Below are 18,961 nucleotides of genomic sequence, written 5' to 3' on the forward strand. Positions count from 1 at the left end.
TATAATTTTTCATAAGTTTTTACACTCCTTTCCTCATGTAGTAGTCCTCATGACAGTTCTCTGTAAAGTAGGCAGAGAGCCACTGCTACATTTCACAGACGCTGAAAATGGGAAGTGACTCATGGTGAGTTGGGCTTGACCCTGTCTCTGGACTCCTAGACCAGAACTCTTGCTCCATGGGTATGCTTCCCAAACTTCAGGGGTGGAGGCCTGTCTAGACCAAGATTGGGGATTCCAGAGATTCCCTGAATAGCCCTGTCTCTGTCATAGGTGCAGGGACACACTGTCATGGTGACAAGTAGCCAAGTTGGGGTGGTATAAGGGACTTTCAGTGAGGCAGCATTTGATACATTTCTCTGGCTGCCCGGAACTGGGTAGAGGTAGAGGAAGCGGTGCAGGGAGTACGGAGGGGAGGGCTTTCACCTCCTGGGCAGCCCTTGGCCATGTCAAGACAAGCAGGGCTTAGCCTTCTGGGTGGGCAGGGTGGGAGAGCACTGGGCTCCACTGCTGACCAGCTGGGTGACCTTGACCAGGTTACTATCCCTCTTTGAGCCTTAGCTTCCCTCTTTGTAAATTTGAGATAATTATCTCCCTACCTACTTCTCAAGGCTGTTCTTGAGGCTCTATTATATATATATATATATATATATATATATATATATATATATATATATATTTATATTTATACAAACATGATATTCTACAGCTTTGAGTCCAGTCTTCCATTTGATGATCCTATAATCATTCAGCGATTCATTTGTTGGGCACTTCCTCTGGAACGGCTGTGCTGCCTGTGCTGGACAGAGATGAATAAGACCAGACCTCCCCTCTTGGAGAATGCAACCTGGCACTAACTGTGGACTCCATGGCTTTTCACTGGCCATCAGCCTCATGCTCAGCAAACTTTAAGGGTTCCCTGTTGCCTCCAGGCTGGCATCTGGACCCCTCAGGGCTTTGTGCAGTCTGACCCTCTGACCCTCTGCTCCAGCAATCTCCCTCCATGCTCCTCTGTGTCCCAGGCTCCAGCCAAACACTACATACCCTCCTCTTCACATAAACTGTGGCTTTCACCCTCCAGGGATTGGCTGTGTTGTCCCCTTCACCTGATCCCTTCCTCTATCTCTGCTGGTATAGACCCTACCCACTTTTCAACACTCAGCCCAAAAGCCATGTTTAAACATCCCTCCCCTGTCTCCCTAGCTGGAAGTAGCTGCTCCTTCCTCAGAACTCTGAGAGCAGTGTATCTGCTTTACATTTAGTGAACATTTGCTGTGCACCTACTGTGTGCGAGGCCTACTGTATGTGAGGTTGTGACATAATGCCTGGGACGGGCTTATCCATATTGGGTACTTGGTCCGTCCATGGACCTGGGGCCAGATGGACTGATCAGGAGCATGTGGTGTGTCCCTGAGGACCGCTATGGCTACTGCCACTTTCTCTTCCCCCTTGGGCCAGGACTGTGGGCTAGGCCTAGGACATCTCAGGCTTTTGCCCTGAGGTGCTCACCTCAGATATGGCTGTTCCCACTCCTAGAGGCTCCATCAGTTCAGGGCAGGGCCTGATCTCTGGCCATACATGTCTTCCTTATGAACTGTGTGGCATTCAGCAGTTATCAATTGATTACTTGGGGTACCAATAACTCTTCCATTATCAACCAACAGTGGTGGGCCTGGCCAGCATTTGTGTGGGTCAGCTAGACCTGGCTGGGGCTGGCTGGAAAAGGCTCCAGGAAAAAGGAGGTGCAGTCCATCCTCTCTTCGGAACGCTGCCAGGGCTGGGATTGAGGGATGTAGAGGAGGGGGATTTGGGGCAGGCAGGGAGGTTTTGCTCCCTCTTATCTCCCCTGTTCCAACCTTCCCACCTTTCCTGTTCTGCTTCCAGTTTCTCCTGGTCTTGGGTCTCAGCTTTCCCATTTGTTAAACGGCCTTTTCATTCTCTTTATGAGGTAACACTGCCTTTGAATGAAATGGCCAGGCAGTCACTGACTTGTCATAATTTCTGCTTAATGGGTGGGGGCATTCTAAAGCTCAGTGAGGGTGGTGGCCACGTGAGGATGGAGCTAGCATTGCAATCCCCAGCCCAGGGCTGCTCTGTAGGACAGGGCAATGGTGGGCAAGAGGGCGGGTAGTCGGTCAGAAGACAACCGTTGCCGCACCAAAGCGCTGGTCTGGCTTTTGAAGTACTAAGGCTTCTAAATGTGGAGCTAGAACTCCTTGGAATCTGTGAAAAAGTGATTTCTAGGAAAACGACATAAAGGAGATGGCAGGGGGGATGTTTAACCTACTTAGGAGACACAGCTGCCTTTCAGGCCCACCAGGAGCATGGGGCACTGTTTGTGGGACTCCTGGTTCACATGATCAATGCTGGTTTATTACAAAAAAAATTGTTTTTGTTAGGAACATTTTTGAACATACAGAAAGGTAGAGGGAATAGTATAGGAAACTGCCATATACCCCTCACCTAGATTTAACAATTGTTGACATTTTGCTGCATCTTTTTTTCTGAGCTTTTAAAAAGTACATTATAGACATCATAACATTTCACCCCTAAATATTTCAACATCCATCTGTAAAAAATAAGGGAAAATGTCTGTCTAACCATAAGTGGTCACATATTTCTTTTCATTTTATTTTTGAGAGATGAGGATGCTGACAGATGAGGAGACTTAGGCTTGAGAGGTTGCCTATCCTGTCCAAGGTCAAGTAGCAGAGAGGGCTCTGGGAGGAGATGTGGGCTACAGGGGTCAGCCCAGGACTGGCAGAGATGGGAGAGGGAGGATAAGTAATCTGGAGCTGGGCAGATGGCTGAGCAGGATCCCCCTAAGGTGGGTTCCGCTGGCTCTGGCTGGAGGTTCTACCTGGAAACAGGAGACAACTGTCTTTTAATGTAATTATTTGTTCCTTTTGTTTCAGGGATTAGAAAAACCTAAAGTAGCTTCTTGTGGCAGCATGGAAGGCAAAGGAGGGCTAGTCTGGTGGGAAGGCTTAGGATCCCAGTCTGGACAGCCACAGGGTCTAAGGAAACTGCGGGTGTCAGGACCTTGGGGTTGAGCCTGAGATCTGGGCTAGACAGAAGACTATAGCCTCATTGATGGGAAGTAAGGCATGGAGGGCTGAGCTCTTGGACATGTGCAGAAAGAGCGGAGGGCTATGGCTACCTCTAGCTGTCCTCGGGAGCTGTCCTTCGCTCTCCTGTCTTGCCATCTCCCTGGGGAGGCTTCATAGGATGGTGTCCTCTGCCAGCCTAGGGCAGGCATAGGTCTCCCTGCACTTCCTTGTCTCCTTGGGGTCTGAGTGATCCTGTCCCCCAGCACCCACACATGCTTGGGACTTCTCATTCTGCCCTAGGTGACTTGAGAGCATCTGTGGACCCCGTGGGGGGTCACAGAAGTTACAGGTATAGAATTGGAGAATGTTGGAACTAGAAGGTGGCTTCAGAAATGATCTTCTTTGTATAGGTTCAAGATAGGGAAACTGAGTCACATGGAGTGGTCAGCACTGTGTTGGGTCTCACATGAAAAGCATTGCAGAACCTTGACAATAAGTCAGGAATCTGGCTTTTCAGTCCCAGGATCCCCTGCTTCTGGGCCACCTGGGTTCCCCCAGGTGTAAAGGGGAGAGTGAGCCCAGCTGGGTAAGAGCTGTCAGCTATCCCTGAGGCCAAACCCCAGGATCCCCTATTATGTCCCCCCGACTTCCTTCCTATGTGTGTGGATGGTCAACCTTCCCAGGCTGGGACTGGCCTCCTGTGCTCCCGTTTCTGCCCCAACAACAAGGAGAGACTTGATTAGTGCAGGCTTACTGTTGGGCTTGCCTCTCTAGGACAGGATGGGAGCTCAGGTGGTGGGAGAGGTCCCTGTGAAAAAGGTGACTAGAGGAAAGTAAGAAACAGATATCAAACACCTTTTGATCCCCAGTCTGTGCCCCTGTGGCTTTGCTAGACCCTACATTAATTTTGTGTATTCTTTGCAGTTGGAGGAGAGGAAAACACCCGAGTTCAAATGAGTGGCTCCATAGGGGCTATGTGACCTGGGGCATGTCAGTACCCCTCCTGGTAAAATGAGACAAGGAACAGCCTCTTTCACTCTCAAGTGAGGCATGGAAAACCGGGCAGGCCATGGGCTGTTAGCTTGTCTTTTGGCAGGTCCTTCAGTTCCCTGCCCAGTGGGAAATGGGTCACAGGAAAGAAGGCAGGTCCTCAGTGCTATAGGGAGAGGGAGAGCACTGTGCTTGAAGTCCAGAGGACAGGTGGGACAGAAGTACTCTGGGTATGGCTGGAACCCAGACAGGGTGCTGCAAGGTGGCTACCCCCAGTGGACAGATGGGGAAGCAGGCTCAGAAAGGCCCACCAGCTGGTCAGTGGTGAGAGTGGGATTTGAGGTCAGAACTGCCTCCCTTGCCTTCCAGACCTGGTTTCGGCTCTCAGCTGTGCCACTAACTGCCATTGTCTGGGCTTTGGGGTTTGCCTTTGTCCAATGGGACTGGGAGGGTGGCTGCTGAGGGCTGGGCTGCTGCCATAGGCTGGAGGGGAGGCTGAACTTTCAGTCACCTCCTCCACCCAGACAGGCAGGTTCTAAAGGTTCTGGGTATGGCTGTTCTTGGAGGAATCCCTCCTAAGCCACACAAAGTAAGAGGATCCGTGACACTGTGCTGAAGGATTGGGCTTCTATGTGTGTGTGCAAAGCCCTTCAGAGCCTCCTGCACCCCTTGCTTTCAGCTAGTGTGTGCCCTTTGTGCATGGCATGGTGGTATGGGAACCTGTGAGCATATGTGTGGGGCCATTCTGAGAGTCACACTTGAGGACTGAGCATGAAGTAAGGCAGAGGTAAGTTTATTGAACACCTATTAAGTGTTTGTTACAGTGCCAGGTGCTTTACATGCATTACTTCATTTAATTCTAAAAACCCATGCTATGTACTATTACTATTCCCATTTAACAGATGAGGAAACTGAGGCTCAGATAGATTGAGAGACTTTCAAGATCACACAGTTAGTAAATAGAGGAAATGGTATTCCAACTTAGGAATTGGGATGGATGGCTTGCTGATGGCTGGGGGCTGCTTAGTGGGCTGTGGACAATGAAAAAGAGGTGAGAAAGCAGGGGGCATTGGGGGCTTTCCCCCCCCTTGCCCCGAGCTCACATCCCTGCATGCTGAGAGGGCAGCTCATTTTACTTGTCTCTTATTCTTCTCCCTTCTTTTTCCTACCTCTGGAACATGGAGAGTTTGTGTGTGTGGTTTCTAGCCCCTCCCAGGTCTGTCCCTTGGAGGATACACACACACACACACACACACACACACACACACACATATACATATATATATGTATATATATAAAATCCTCACCAGAGGATATTTTTTTCCCATTCATTTTCAGACAGAAGGAGGGGGAGGGGGAAGAGGAAGGAGAGGGGGACATCACTGTGAGAGAGACACTTTGACTGGTTGCCTCCTGCAGGACCCCAACCAGGGCTGGGGACCAAACCGCAACCAGGGCTGGGGACCAAACCGCAACCGAGGTAGGGTGCCTTTGACTGAATTGAACTGGCAACTCCCTGGTTAACACTCCAACCCCTGGGTGGAGACAGTAAACATTTTATCTCTACCATGTCTGCTGCTGAAAATTGCTACTTTTAACACTTTTTTCCCCCTTTTGCTTGATACAAATGAATGCTGGAAAAATTCTGTGCTGGGCACTTACTCTGAAGCTCATGCCCAGAGTCCCCTCCAAAAGCTTTAATTGCTTTTAAGTTGTGATAGTTGGCAAAGCAATTTTCTTTACATTATGGAGAAGAGGGGAGAATCCATTACATTTTCTTCTTTTTTTACTGTATCCTTTCATTTTGAGTTCTTCCTTATTTCTGTTAAGGTTCTGGAAGAGAAATGGATTAGAAAGACATGTGGGCAGGGAGACATGGCACCCTTAAGGCATTTTGCCTTTCTGGGCCTCAGTTTTCCCATTCACAAGGTGGCTTTGTGTCCATTCATTCACTGAACAGACATTCCCTTAGTACATCCATTGGAAGCAACTTGAGGGTGAGGACTCTCTCCTTCACTGCTGTATCTCCAAGCACCCAGCACAGAGCCTGACAACACAGAGTAGGTGCTCATTTAATATCAGGTGACTGGATCATTAGCTCCACTGTGAGCCAGGCACTTTGCCAAGCACTGGTAATGCACGGGATGGATCAGATGCAGCTTTGGGCCATGAGAACTCACTGATGGGAGGTGAGCCACTAAACAAATGTAATTACTGTATTACTGAGTCGTAATACAGGTGGGTACTTGGTACTTAGGAGCACAGAGAAGGGAGGGCCAGGAGAGTCAGAAAAGCTGCAGTAGAGGAGAACTTGGACTGCACCATGAAGAGGGAGTAGGAGTTTGACAGGTTAACTGGGGCAAAGGAGGAGGGAATTCCAGACAGGAAATAGCATGTGCAAAGATGAGAGGAGTTGTGGATGGGGTTGGGCTAGGGAGGAGGTGAGGCTGCCCGGTTGAGCCTGAGTTGCCTGGGAGAGGTTTACATGGAAGTGGGGAGTTTAGATTTGGTTTCAAGGATAACCAGGAGCTCTGAAAGGGTTCTGAGTAGAGGACATGTGGGGATGATCCCTTTGGCTCCACAGTAAGGGGGTGGGGGAGGGAGCATGCTGGCTGAGAGGCTGGTCTCAGGTGAGCTTGTGGGGAAAGGGAGGATGGCAGTGTGAGTTTGAGACAGATAAGGTGGGAGTGGGGGTATCACCCAAATCCTGGTGCTCATCTCTTCTCATTGCGCTGTGGCTCCAGGCCTTCCCTGAACCCTGGAGTGGGGGTCCCCTTAAGGTGTATAGCCCTTTAAAGTGTAAAAAGTTTACTCACCTCTGACCCTTAGTAGATTTTGGAAACAGTCCCATGAGGTGGGCAGAGTAGATAGAGGAGGGGGGTCTTCCCCACTGACCCAGGTTTGCCTTAGGGTCTTGTAGGCAGGTGGAAATGGTGTGGGATTTGAACCCAGGTCTTAGGACTTCTAGCTGGCTGCCCACATCACGTCTGCTGTGCCCTCTCCATCCCCAGCCATCTCCTCCCCTTCAGGGCCCTGTGCACCTTCTCTGTTTGTGGAGTGCGTGGGGCTTTTACAATTTTTTTTTAGAAATTTTTTTTTTTTTTTTTTTTTTTGTACATGTCCCTAGCAGGAACCAAACCCGGGACTCTCTGGTCTGCAGGCCGAAGCTCCAACAGCTGAGCCAAACAGGCCAGGGCATGTGTGGGGCTTTTCAAAAGCATTAATGATAGAAAATAAATTGGAATTGGAGAGGAATTATCTTTGGGCATTCTCAGAGGGGCGCCTCTGCCCTTGTGTCTCTCAGCCATATTGAAGCCAGCAGTCAGACCAGAATACGAATGAGTCTGGGCTGGCATTGCTCTTAATCTGTTGGGGGAGCCCTCCTTGGCCATATGGCACTCACCAGCAGCAAAGCTATTTGCAGTGAGGCCTCAGCAGTGCTGGACTTCACTGACTAGGACTGAGTTCTCTGGGGTGGAGGCACAGTCTATGGCTGTGGAGGAGGGGTGGATGGGGCCTCTCACCTAGGTCCCCCCTCCATCTCAAGCCCTCTGCTGGGGACACAGCTCTGAGGCCAGCCCCTGGTGGGGTCACGTATCTCTGCCCAGGGGGAAGGGGCACATATGAAAAACTGCTAGTGGCTTCTCAGGGTCTGAATTCCTCAACTGCGTCTTCAGGCACCTGTATGAACTTGACCCTCTTTGTTCTGTCTCTTCCTGGAGGCCTTCTTTTATCACTGTTCAGCTCACACTGGGTTTTCCATTTTTAAGCCTCTCGTGCCCCCTGGAGCATGGATACAAACATATCACCTCAAGGGAACAGGCAGGTAATGAGTGAAGCAGGCTGGGTGTGATGCAGTAGGGAGTGGTGGGGACTGGCAATGTGGAGGCACAGGGCACCAGTTTGGGAGCCTTTACTCCAGGGCCACCATTTCTATCTGCCAACCAGCAGGGCACTCCCTGAGGGCAGGCCCTGCTCTCTACCCTGCAGCCTGTCTCCCAAAGACATGGGCATGGGCTGGACAATGAACAGGCTTCCAGTAAAGCATCAGAGGCTCTGGGGGCCTGGGGAATCACTCAGGGCTATCTTTTCACTTACAGATGGGAAACTGAGGCCCTCTGTTTATACATCTGTGCTCTTATAGTCCCCACATAGACATAGGAGGGCAGTTTTTGTACCTCTGTTTTAGAGAGGAGGAAACCAAGGCTCAGGGTGGCTGGATCCTGGGGTACACACCAGATTTGTGTTTGAATTAGTCCATTGGAACCCCCATGCCAGCCACCTCTTTCTCGCAGAACTAGTAGGTGCTGAGGCATGCAGTGTCACCTGAGGGGTGAAGTGCATTGGTGCCCAGAGTATAAGCCCAGCCAGGGGCAAGAGGCCTGGGATTCAGGCCCAGATCTGTGTGACCCAGGGCAGAGGGCTCTCTCTGCACCTTGGTTTCCCCAGGACAGACTGGGAGAGGCTCTGGAGGGGTGGAGACTTTGGGGAAATCCACTGAGCTCATGTGGCCTTGGGGTGGCTGCCAGCCCTGCTCAGCGCTTCTGTCCAGCCCCTAGGTTCCCTTGACCCCAGTCCAAGTTCATAATGAAACCTCTTCCTCCTGTGCTCGCTGGAGTCACTGTCATGTGGGAGCTGGTGGCTGCAGCACTCAAGCAGGCCCAGTTAGCAGTGTGAGGCAGCCAAGGCAGCCTGTCCCCTACCCCAGGAGAGAAGAGGGCTGCAGGTCACCACCAGGTGGGAAGACTGCCCAAATGCAGGACTGTGCACTCAGCCCTAGAGCCCAGAACCTCACCCCTGCATGGCCGAGCACCCCATTTCACACACTCAGAATGGATTCACAGGGATCACGTTGTGTAGCTCTGGACTGTATGATGGGGAAACAGACCCAAAGACCCTAAGTGAGACCCAGGGTTGCCACTCATTCACCCCGACCCCTGCCCCATCCAGCTGTGCTCTTGCTCATCTCCACCAAGGTGGCCCACCATCTTGGACATCTCTTTTCCCTGCTCAGGGCCAGTGTCTAGTCCCTGTTACTTCACAGGGGACCTGGCTGGGGCCTGGGGCTGCAGAACCTGTACTGGCCCCTGCCCCCTAATAGCCCTCTAATATGCAGGCAGAAGTGGGGCCCCTGAGTCTTTTCTCCTGGAGGATAGCCTTGTTCTTTCCTGCTCCATGGTTCTGTATCTTTTGGTCTGTGGGGCCCTTGGGGAATGAAAGCCACAGGGTATACCTGAAACAAGTACACCTCCTCCCCACTCTGTTCATCAATTTGTATCAGTGCTCACAGACCTCCTAAGTCCTGCTCACTGGAGACCTGGGTTAGGAGCTCCTGCTTTAATCGTTTCTCAGTTGACATGTTACCTGTCATGCTGACCTAGGACAGGCAGCTAGCCGTCTCAGTCCCCAGGCCACGCTCTTTCTGCTCTACTCTGTTGCCTTACGAAGGTCCCATTGCGCACCTGGCTGGGGCTCAAGTGCTGTGGTAATCCACTTATTCTTTCCACAAACTACTTTTCAATGTCTCCTCTGTGCCAGTCTCTGAGTGCAGGAAAAAAACAAGGGGTGGGTCTGCCCATGGGAAGTCACACCTGTCAGTACTCACAACTTCAGAGTCAGGGCAGGACAGAGGTGACAAAGGGTGGGGATAGTAGCCTTGAGGGAGGGGGGGTCAGAAGAGGCTTTTTCAAGGACATTGGGGACTGGTCAGGGAGGGAGGGCATCCTCATAGAGGGAACAGTAAGTGCAAAGGCTTGGAGGCCTGTCTCTGTCAAGGAGGGCAGGTACCTTGTCTAACTGGAGGGTAGTATTGGGATGCATTGGGTCAAAGCATGAGGCTAAGGGCCCGTTGGGGACAGGTCTCTGGAGTTTGCCATCTGGCCTGTCTTCACATCTGCTACCTAACCATATGCCCTAATACACACACACACACACACACACACACACACCCTTGGGTCTCCTGTTCCTTGACACACACACTACCTTCTTACTGTCATCCCTGGAAGTGACAACACACACACATGCACACACACTCACACTCTCCCCTGATAGAGACACACTTCCTCACACCACCTTCACAGTTCACCTTCGCAGATCCATGTGAACCCTCTCTCTGTGTGAACACCAACAGCTGCATACACCTGTCCCTCTTCTGCTTCCACCTTCTCTTTGCAGAGAGAAACACACCCCCAACTTCTCTGTTGCCTTTTTTTCTACTCTATCTCCCTCTTCTTCCCTAGTACCACAGCCCTGTAAGAGTTCAGAGTTGAGCCTCAAAGCCCTCTCCCATGTTGCCCTCACCCCTGAGCCTCAGCCTAGGTTTCCCCAAAACTGTGATATCCCAGTGTTTTTTGGATACCTAAGGAAACCTTCCATTCCAATTCTGGAGAGACAGAGCCCTGCCAGGGGAGCCAGAGGCCCTGGCTTTAGCCTCAGCCAGTCTGGACAGCCTGTGTGACCATGGCAACTTCCTGCCATGGCCTTTGGTTTGTCTGGCTCCACGTTCTTCAACAAAGGAGGTTCTTCAACTAGTGTTAGAGCCCTGTTGTCCCTGAGGAGGCCTGGGAACTATGGGGTTAGGGATAGGCCTGGACAGACCTCTCCCCTTTCAACTATAGCAGAGCTGCTTAGGTCTGCATTTTATATTAGGGTCCAGGAAGGATTTAAATGAAAAACAAACAAACAAACAAAAAACCATTAACTCTTTATTGGTTTTGCATTTCTGATTACAAAGGAAAATCTAAAAACATATTTATGGGTAATGAAGACCATGAAAGTTCCCTTGTTCCCCTCCTAGGAGGTGATCACTGTAACATCTGGATATTGCCTTTTGGGGCATATACCAACAAACTTATTTATAAAGATGGGTTCGTTCTGAAATAGTATTATACAGCTTGATTTTTTTTCTCATGTTGTTATACATAGAGGTGCCTCCTTCTGTCGAGTGGCCGCAGAGTGTTCCATAGCACAGATCGCGGTATTTTATTTGAACAGTCTCTTACTGACAAATATTTAGGCCATTTCTGATTTCTTTTTTCCTCTTACCAGTAACGCTGCTATGAGCGTTCTTAAATATTTATATGTGAGTGCCTGTGCTACCATTTCTGTAGGAGAAGCTCCTAGAAGTGGGATTGCTAGGTTGTAGGGTGCGTGGGTTTAAAATGTTATTCAGTATTGTCAAATTACTCTTTTTTATTTTTATTTTTTACTTTTTATTTTATTGTTGAATGTATTACAGATGTTCCTCATTTTTCCCCCATTGGTCCCCTCCCCCCACACCCGCCCCCCTCCTCCCCTCCTGCTTTTCCCCACACTGTTGTCTGTGTCCATTGGTTATGTACATAAGTTCTTTGGTTTATCTCTTCCCACTCCCCAACCCCCTTCTCTTTGAGGTTTGTCAGTCTAGCAACCAATTTATACTTCTTAATCCCTTCACCTTTTTCACCCATTCCCCCAACCCCCTTCCCATCTGGCAAGCAACAAAATGTTCTCTGTATCTATGAGATTGTTTCTGTTCTGCTTGTTCATTTTGTTTGTAGATTCCCTTGTCGATAGATATGTATTCATTGCCATTTTATTTGTTCATATATTTTATCTTTTTCTTCAAGAAGACCCTTCAACATTTCATATAATAATGGTTTGGTGGTGATGAACTCCTTTAACTTTTTCTTGTCTGGGAAACTCTTTATATGGCCATTGATTCTAAATGACAGCTTTGCGGGATAGAGTAATCTTGGTTGTAGGTTCTTACTTTTCATCACTCTGTATATTTCTTGCCACTCCCTTCTGGCCTGCAAAGTTTCTTTTGAGAAATCAGCTGACAGTCTAATGGGAACTCCCTTGTAGGTAACTAAATGCTTTTCTCTTGCTGCTTTTAAGATTCTCTTTTTATCTTGAATCTTTTGCATTTTGATGATGATGTGTCTTGGTGTGGGCCTCTTGGGGTTCATCTTGTTTGGGACTCTCTGTGCTTCCTGGACTTGTATGTCTGTTTCCTTCACCAAGTTGGGGAAGTTTTCTGCCATTATTGTTTCAAATAGGTTTTGATTTCCTGTTCTCTCTCTTCTCCTTCTGGCACCTCCAAAATGCGAATGTTGGGATGCTTGAAGTTGTCCCAGAGGCTTCTTACACTCTCCTCAATTTTTTTTTGGATTCTTTTTGTTTTTGCTGTTCTGATTGGGTGTTTTTTGCTTCCTTATATTCCAAATCGATGGTTTGCTTCTTGGCTTTACCTACTTTACTATTGAATCTGTGTAAATTATTCTTTATTTCAGTTAATGCCTCCTTCATTTCTGACTGGTCCTTTTTTATGCTCTTAAGGCCCTCATTAAGTTTGCTGAGGTTCTCACTAAGTTCATTGAGCATCTTTATAAGCAGTATTTTGAACTCAGCGTCTGTTAGGTTGCTTAACTCCATTTCGCTTAGTTCTTTTCCTGGGGTTTTGTTCTGTTCTTTCATTTGGAACCTGTTTCTTTGTCTCCTCATTTTGGCTGCCTCCCTGTGTTTGTTTCTGTGTATTACTTAACGAGAGGTATGGGGCTAGCTGAGACCAGATGCTGCTTGTTTGAAGGAATTTAGGAAAATCTGAAGCAGGGTCCAAGACAGGTCAATCCTATGGTTTAGCAACTGGCAACAGCTTGGGTGGGCCTGAAAGTTGGGTGGGGCGGGGCCTCAGGGAATCACCAGGGTGGGGCAACCAGTGTAAGCCAGGTTGCTGGAGTCCCAGATATGGCAGCTGTCTGCCGCCCCAGGGAAGGGCTCACCAAAGGAACAAAGGCCTCTGACAGCACGTTTGTCCTGGAGAAAGCCCCCTCTCCAGCCCTCCCTCCAGTGCCAAACAGCTCAGTTCTTCCCTGTATGTCTCTGGCGCCCCTCAAGCTGCATCCCCTCCAAGCTTAGAGGGAGTGAGTCCGATAAGTTCCTGCGTGGGCCCTTTAAGAGGATTTGCCTGGAGCTCCAGCCGCGTCAGCTTCCCTGAGCCTCAGTTCCCGCTGGTTTTTCCAGACAGAAGTGATGGGGATTCTCTTCCTGGCACTGGAACCCTGAGTTGGGCGCCTGGTGTAGGATGGGGACCCCTCAGTCCTCAGGGAGGACCTTCCCAGCCGAGGTATCCTCCTGATTTTTATCCTCCACACGTGGGTGTGGGACCAGCCCGTTCGCCTCCGCCCCTCCTACCAGTCTCGATGTGGCTGCTGCTTTATTTCCGTAGTTGTAGGACTTCCAGTCAGTTTGATTTCAGGTGGTTTTGAATGATGGTTGTTCTGTAGTTCAGTTGTAACTTTGATGTGGTTGTGGGAGGACGCAATACCACGTTTACCTACGCCACCATCTTGAACGGAATTCCCAAATTACTCTTTCAAAGGACGAGCCAATTTTTCCTCCCTCCAATGGTCTGAGTCCTAATTTCCCCACATCCTTGTCAGCACTGGCTACAATTAATCAATTTAATTTTCCTAATCCGATTGACAAAAAATGGTATTGTGTCATTTTCATTTGCATTTTCCTGATTGCTAGTGAGGTATAACATTTTTTCATACACTTATTGGCCATTTTATTTTATTTTATTTTTTTAACTCATCTTTATTGATGAATATATTACAGATGTCTCCTCATTTTTTCCCCATTGACCCCCTCCTCCTCAATCCTGTCCCCCTCCTGCCTTCCCCACACTATTGTCAATGTCCATTGGTTATGCATATATGCATAGAACTTCTTTGGTTTATCTCATCCTGCCCTCCCTCCCCCCTTCCCTTTGAGTTTCACCAGTCTAACAACAAATTTATACTTCTTAATTCCTTCACCTTTTTTACCCATCTCACCAGGCCCCGCCCATCTGGCAAGCAACAAAAGATTTTCTGTATCTATGAGTCTGTTTCTGTTCTGCTTGCTCATTTTGTTTGTACATTCGATTGTTGATAGATATGTATTAATTGCCATTTTATTGTTCATATTTTTGTTCTTTGCCTTCAAGAAGACCCTTCAACATTTCATATCATACTGGTTGGTGGTGATGAACTCCTTTAGCTTTTTCTTGTCTGGGAAACTGTTGATATGTCCATTGATTCTGAATGATAGCTTTGCAGGATAGAGTAATCTTGGTTGTAGATCATTGCTTTTTATCACCTTGAATATCTCTTGCCACTCCTTTCTGGCCTACAAAGTTTCTTTTGAGAAATCAGCTGACAGTCGTATGGGAGCTCCTTTGTAGGTAATGAACTGCTTTTCTCTTGCTGCATTTAAGATTCTCTCTTTGTATTTAACCTTTGGCATTTTGATGATGATGTGTCTTGGTGTGGACCTCTTCGGGTTCATCTTGTTTGGGACTCTCTGTGCTTCCTGGACTTGTCTGTTTCCTTCACCAAGTTAGGGAAGTTTTCTGTCATTATTGTTTCAAATAGGTTGTCAATTTCTTGTTCTCTCTCTTCTCCTTCTGGAACCCCTATGATGCAAATGTTGGCACACTTGAAGTTGTTCCAGAGGCTCCTTACACTATCCTCATTTTTTTTGGATTATTTTTTCTTTTAGCTGTTCTGATTGAGTGTTTTTTGCTTCCTAATATTCCATTGATGATTTGCTTCTTGTCTTTACATACTTTACTATTGAATCTGTGTGAATTATTCTTTATTTCAGTTAGTGCATCCTTCATTTCTAAGTGGTCCTTTTGATGTTGTTGATATTCTCACTAAGTTCCTTGGAGGTCTTCTTAAGTTCCTTGAAAGTCTCACTAAGTTCCTTGAGCAGCCTTATAACTTGTGCTTTGAACTCTGCATGTGATTGATTGCTTATCTTCATTTTGTTGAGTTCTTTTCCTGGAGTTTTGTTTTTTCTTTCATTTGAGACATGTTTTTTTGTCTCCTCATTTTGGCTGCTTCTCTGTAATTGTTTCTATGTATTATGTAGAGTTGCTATGTCTCTTAGGCTTTGTAAGGTGGCCTATTGTTGTAGGTGTCCTGTAGGATCTAGTGGCACAGTCTCTCTGATCACCCCAGCTGGGCCCTCAAGGTGCATCCCTAGTGTGGACTGTACACCCTTCTGTTGTAATTGAGTCTTGATTGCTGTTGGAATGTCAATGGGAGGGTTTTACTCAGGCTGATAAGTTGCAAGGACTGGCTGTGTCCACTGACCACTGGCTTCTGACTACCTTGGAGGATCAGCAGTGTAGGGGCCCAACACACAGAGCAAGACTTACTTCAGCAGGGCTCTGATACCCACTGAGTCCACTCATTGAGTGTGTCACTTATGGAGGTGGTGCTTCTATGTGGTCTGAAGCTGTCCACTGGGTGTGCTGGCTCTGGGGCAAGGTCAGCCTCTGCCTTTGTTCTGCCTGGTTACACCAGGCTTAAGCTACAAAGTGATCTTCAGATGGCTGCTTTTTGCCCTGGGCTTGGAGTTGCCCAGGCAAAGCCAAGCTGTGAACCAAGGCTGGCTGCTTCTAGTGCCAGGTCTGGGGCCACTTAACAAGAGGCATAGGGCTTGCTGTGACCAGATGCTGCTTATTTGAGAGATTTTAGGAAACTCTGAAGTAGGATCCAAGACAATCCAATCCTATGGTAAAGCCTTTGGAAACAGTTTTGGTGGGCCCAAAGGTTGGGTGGGGCAGGGCCTCAGGGAATCACCAGGGCAGAGCAAACAGTGTGAGCCAGGTTGCTGGAGTCCCTGCCCCAGGGAAGGGCTCACCAAAGGAATGAAGGCCCTGCCAGCATGTCTGTTTGAGAGAAAGCTGCCTCTCCAGCCCTCATCCAGAGGCCAAACAACTCACTTCTTCCCTGTATGTCTCTGGTGCCTTTCAAGCTGCCTCCCCTCTGAGCTTAGAGGGAGCAAGTCTGAGTAAGTCCATGTGTGTGTGGGCCCTTTAAGAGGAACTGCCTGGGGCTCATGAAGACTCAACCTCCCTCAGCCTCAGTTCTTGCTGGTTTTTACAGCCAGAAGGTATGGGGACTTCTCTTCCTGGCACTGGAACCCTGCGCTGGGCATCTGGTGTGGGATGGGGACCCTTCAGTCTTCAGGGAGAACCTTTCAAGCCGAGGTGTCCCTCCTGATTTTTATCTGCCACACGTGGGTGTGGGACCAGCTTGTCCGCGCCTCCACCTCCACCCCTCCACCCCTCCTACCAGTCTTGATGTAGCTTTTTCTTTAATTTTGTAGTTGTAGGACTTTCCCTCAGCTTGATTACAGGCAGTTCTGAATGGTGGTTGTGCTGTAGTTTAGTTGTAATTTGGTGTGGTTGTGGGAAGAGGCGAGTACCCCGTTGACCTATGCCACCATCTTGACCGGAAGTCGCCTTATTGGCCATTTTAGTTCTTCTGCAGGTTTCTAATTTGCTGCCAGTCCCCCCCGCCTTTTTTTTGTCTTTTTTCTTATTTATTCGTAGGGACTCTTTGTATATTAGTGATATTTTCTTTCAGTGTCTCACTTATCCTTTAACTTCATTTATAGTGTCTTTTTGCTGTACAGATGCTATATGCATTTATGTAGTCTGATTTATCAAATACTCACTTTATGCGTTCTGGATTTAATGTCTGGCATAGAAAGCCCCCCCCCCCAATGTATATAATTTCATTTCAAATAAGAATTTTATTGCTGAAAAATCTTTGCAAAGCCCAGGTTTGTAGGCTCTTCCTGGCATCTGTAGCACTGATACTGGGGGAAGAGGGCTGGCCCATCTGCTAAGCAGCTCATTTTCATCTCTGCCTCTCCCCCTCTTCTGGTTTGGGGTCGCAGTTGCTCTGTCTTTCTTTGGGCCTCTGTTTTTCTTTGTGTTTTGCCCTTCCTTTCTGTGTCTGTACTGTTTTCCATCCCCAACTTGTTTCCCACTGGGCAGTGGCAATTAGGGATGAGAGATGGCAGCTTATGGCAGCCCTCAGGGGTTTGGGATGGGATGGTGGTTGTCAGAGAGCATCCACCCCTCACCTTCCACCTGCTACCCTAACCCCGAGTCACATGGGCTGCCAGGGCAGGCCCTGACCCAGTTTTCTCAGAGAAACACATTTCCTGCCAGGACTCTGAGAGCAGGATTTGAGCCAATTAAGGTCCTTTACCACTAGGAAGTCTTCCCAGACAGCTCCTTCTACCACTTCCACAGCCCTGGATCTGGCCCCACCCTTCAGTCCCCCGCTGCTTTCCAAGTACTGAGTAACCTGGGGTCTACCTGGCTACCTCTCGGGATCTCAGTTTCCATCTGTGGAAAACAGGTCCTGAGAGTCTGTACCAGCTGCTGGGAGCCATGGCCCATGTGGGATACAGCAGAGCTAGCATGTCTTCCAAGACAAGCTCTAGAAGGAAGGTATCCTCTTTTGCCTTCTCAATACTCCGCCCCGCTCCCTCCACCAAAAAAGCAAATAAAAAAACACTCCAGGAGAGAATTTGCAAGCTGATGACAGAGATGGGGACTTGAGTTCCATAGGGCGAAGACTGATAACTAGGGCTCCGTTGTCCTGTGCCCTGCCCCAGGCCAAGGACAATGTCTGACTCACAGGAAAGAATGAACAGTGCAAGAAGGTGCTGAACCTGAGGGGAGAGAAGGGCAGTCAAGGACACTCTCCTCATGGTTCCTCATTTCTAGGGACTGGGGGTGCTAATGCGGAATACACCCCATCACCTCCTGGATGTGAGACTTCCTTATTGGGGCTGAGAGAGCAGCTGGGAGACAAATCAGGAAGACTTGGAGGTCTCTTTGAAGCATGGCTCAGAAACGCATGACTACAATTTTTTAGGTAAACTTCCCTGGACTCCTGCAGCCCCTTGGACTTCTGTCCTAGCGCCCTCCTTCTAACCTGTCTTCTCTCTGAGCTTTAGGCAGGTAGGAATGATGTCCTTTACATCTCTTTATCCAAATCATCAAGTCAAAATGGAAGGAAGGAAGGAAGGAAGGAAGGAAGGAAGGAAGGAAGGAAGGAAGGAAGGAAGGAAGGGAAGGGGAAGGGGAAGGGGAAGGGAAGGGGAAGGGAGGGAAGGGGAAGGGAAGGGGAAGGGGAAGGGGAAGGGAAGGGAAGGGAGGGAAAGAGGGAGGGAGGAGGGAAAGCAAGCTGGGGATGTTGGGTCAAAAGTTCAGGCCTGGGGAAGAGGAGACCTGGGTCTGGGCTTGACTTTTTGGTTGATTTGTGGGGTGTCTCCAGTTCTTATTGGACCTCAGTTTTCCCATCTGTACAATGGGAGTGGGCTTCTCAAGCTCTGTGATTCTATGACTGTTGACTAGAGTAGGCACATGCCTCTCTCTCTCTCTCTCTCTCTCTCTCTCTCTCTCACACACACACACACACACACACACACACACATGCCAGTACCATCCCCTTTGATCACAGTATCACTGAGCACCTACTGGGTGCCAGCCCACACAGGATGAACGAACCCGCTCTGGCAGTATCTTGTGGTGGCCATGTTGCTGGAAGTTTCATGCTCTCCAGGGTATGTGGTAATTCTGTTGAACACAAAGGCATCTGATTTTCAGACCTCTCTGAACTCCACTGAGGGAGAAGGAGCCAGGAGGGCAGGTAGAAAGCCCTCACCTCTGCTGTGGTTTTCTTCACCCCCTTGGTTCTCAGGCCTGTAGCTGGGACTTCATGTCCTTCTTGGAACTTGGCACCCAGGAATGCCTTCTGTATAGGAGAGCTCCTGGCTCTATTTGTGTCTCCTCCCATGCCCCAGATCATTGTTACCCTCTTCCTGGGGCCCCATTTCTATAGTAACTCCTTGTGATGCTGCTGAGGAGAGTGGGAGCTTCAGGAAAGTCTGGGGAGAAGGGAGCAGAAAGACCATTCATTATCTGGCAATATGGCAGCTGGGGGCTTGGAGTGGTGCTGTGGGGATGGCTTGCCCTGCTGGCTCAGGTGGAACTGGCTCAGGACTGCCAGCCTGGTGGCTAGGAAGCCTGCCAGGACAGGGCTGCCTGATCGGCCTGGGCCTAATTAGCTTGTGCCTATCTACCG

General features: G+C 48.9%; 1 long non-coding RNA gene across 3 annotated transcripts in view; it reads left to right on the forward strand.

The window, feature by feature from the left end:
• The first annotated feature begins 7,755 nt into the window (after nt 1–7,755).
• LOC118638748 overlaps nt 7,756–18,961 on the forward strand; it is a 106,840-nt gene continuing 95,634 nt past the window's right edge. For all 3 annotated transcript variants that reach the window (XR_004961128.1, XR_004961127.1, XR_004961126.1), the window contains exons 1-2: nt 7,756–7,863; nt 17,599–17,749. This is a non-coding gene — a long non-coding RNA (uncharacterized LOC118638748). The remainder of the gene's footprint in view (nt 7,864–17,598; nt 17,750–18,961) is intronic.

This window comes from Molossus molossus, unplaced genomic scaffold, assembly GCF_014108415.1.
Source record: "Molossus molossus isolate mMolMol1 unplaced genomic scaffold, mMolMol1.p scaffold_m16_p_1, whole genome shotgun sequence".
Classification (NCBI taxonomy): domain Eukaryota; kingdom Metazoa; phylum Chordata; class Mammalia; order Chiroptera; family Molossidae; genus Molossus; species Molossus molossus.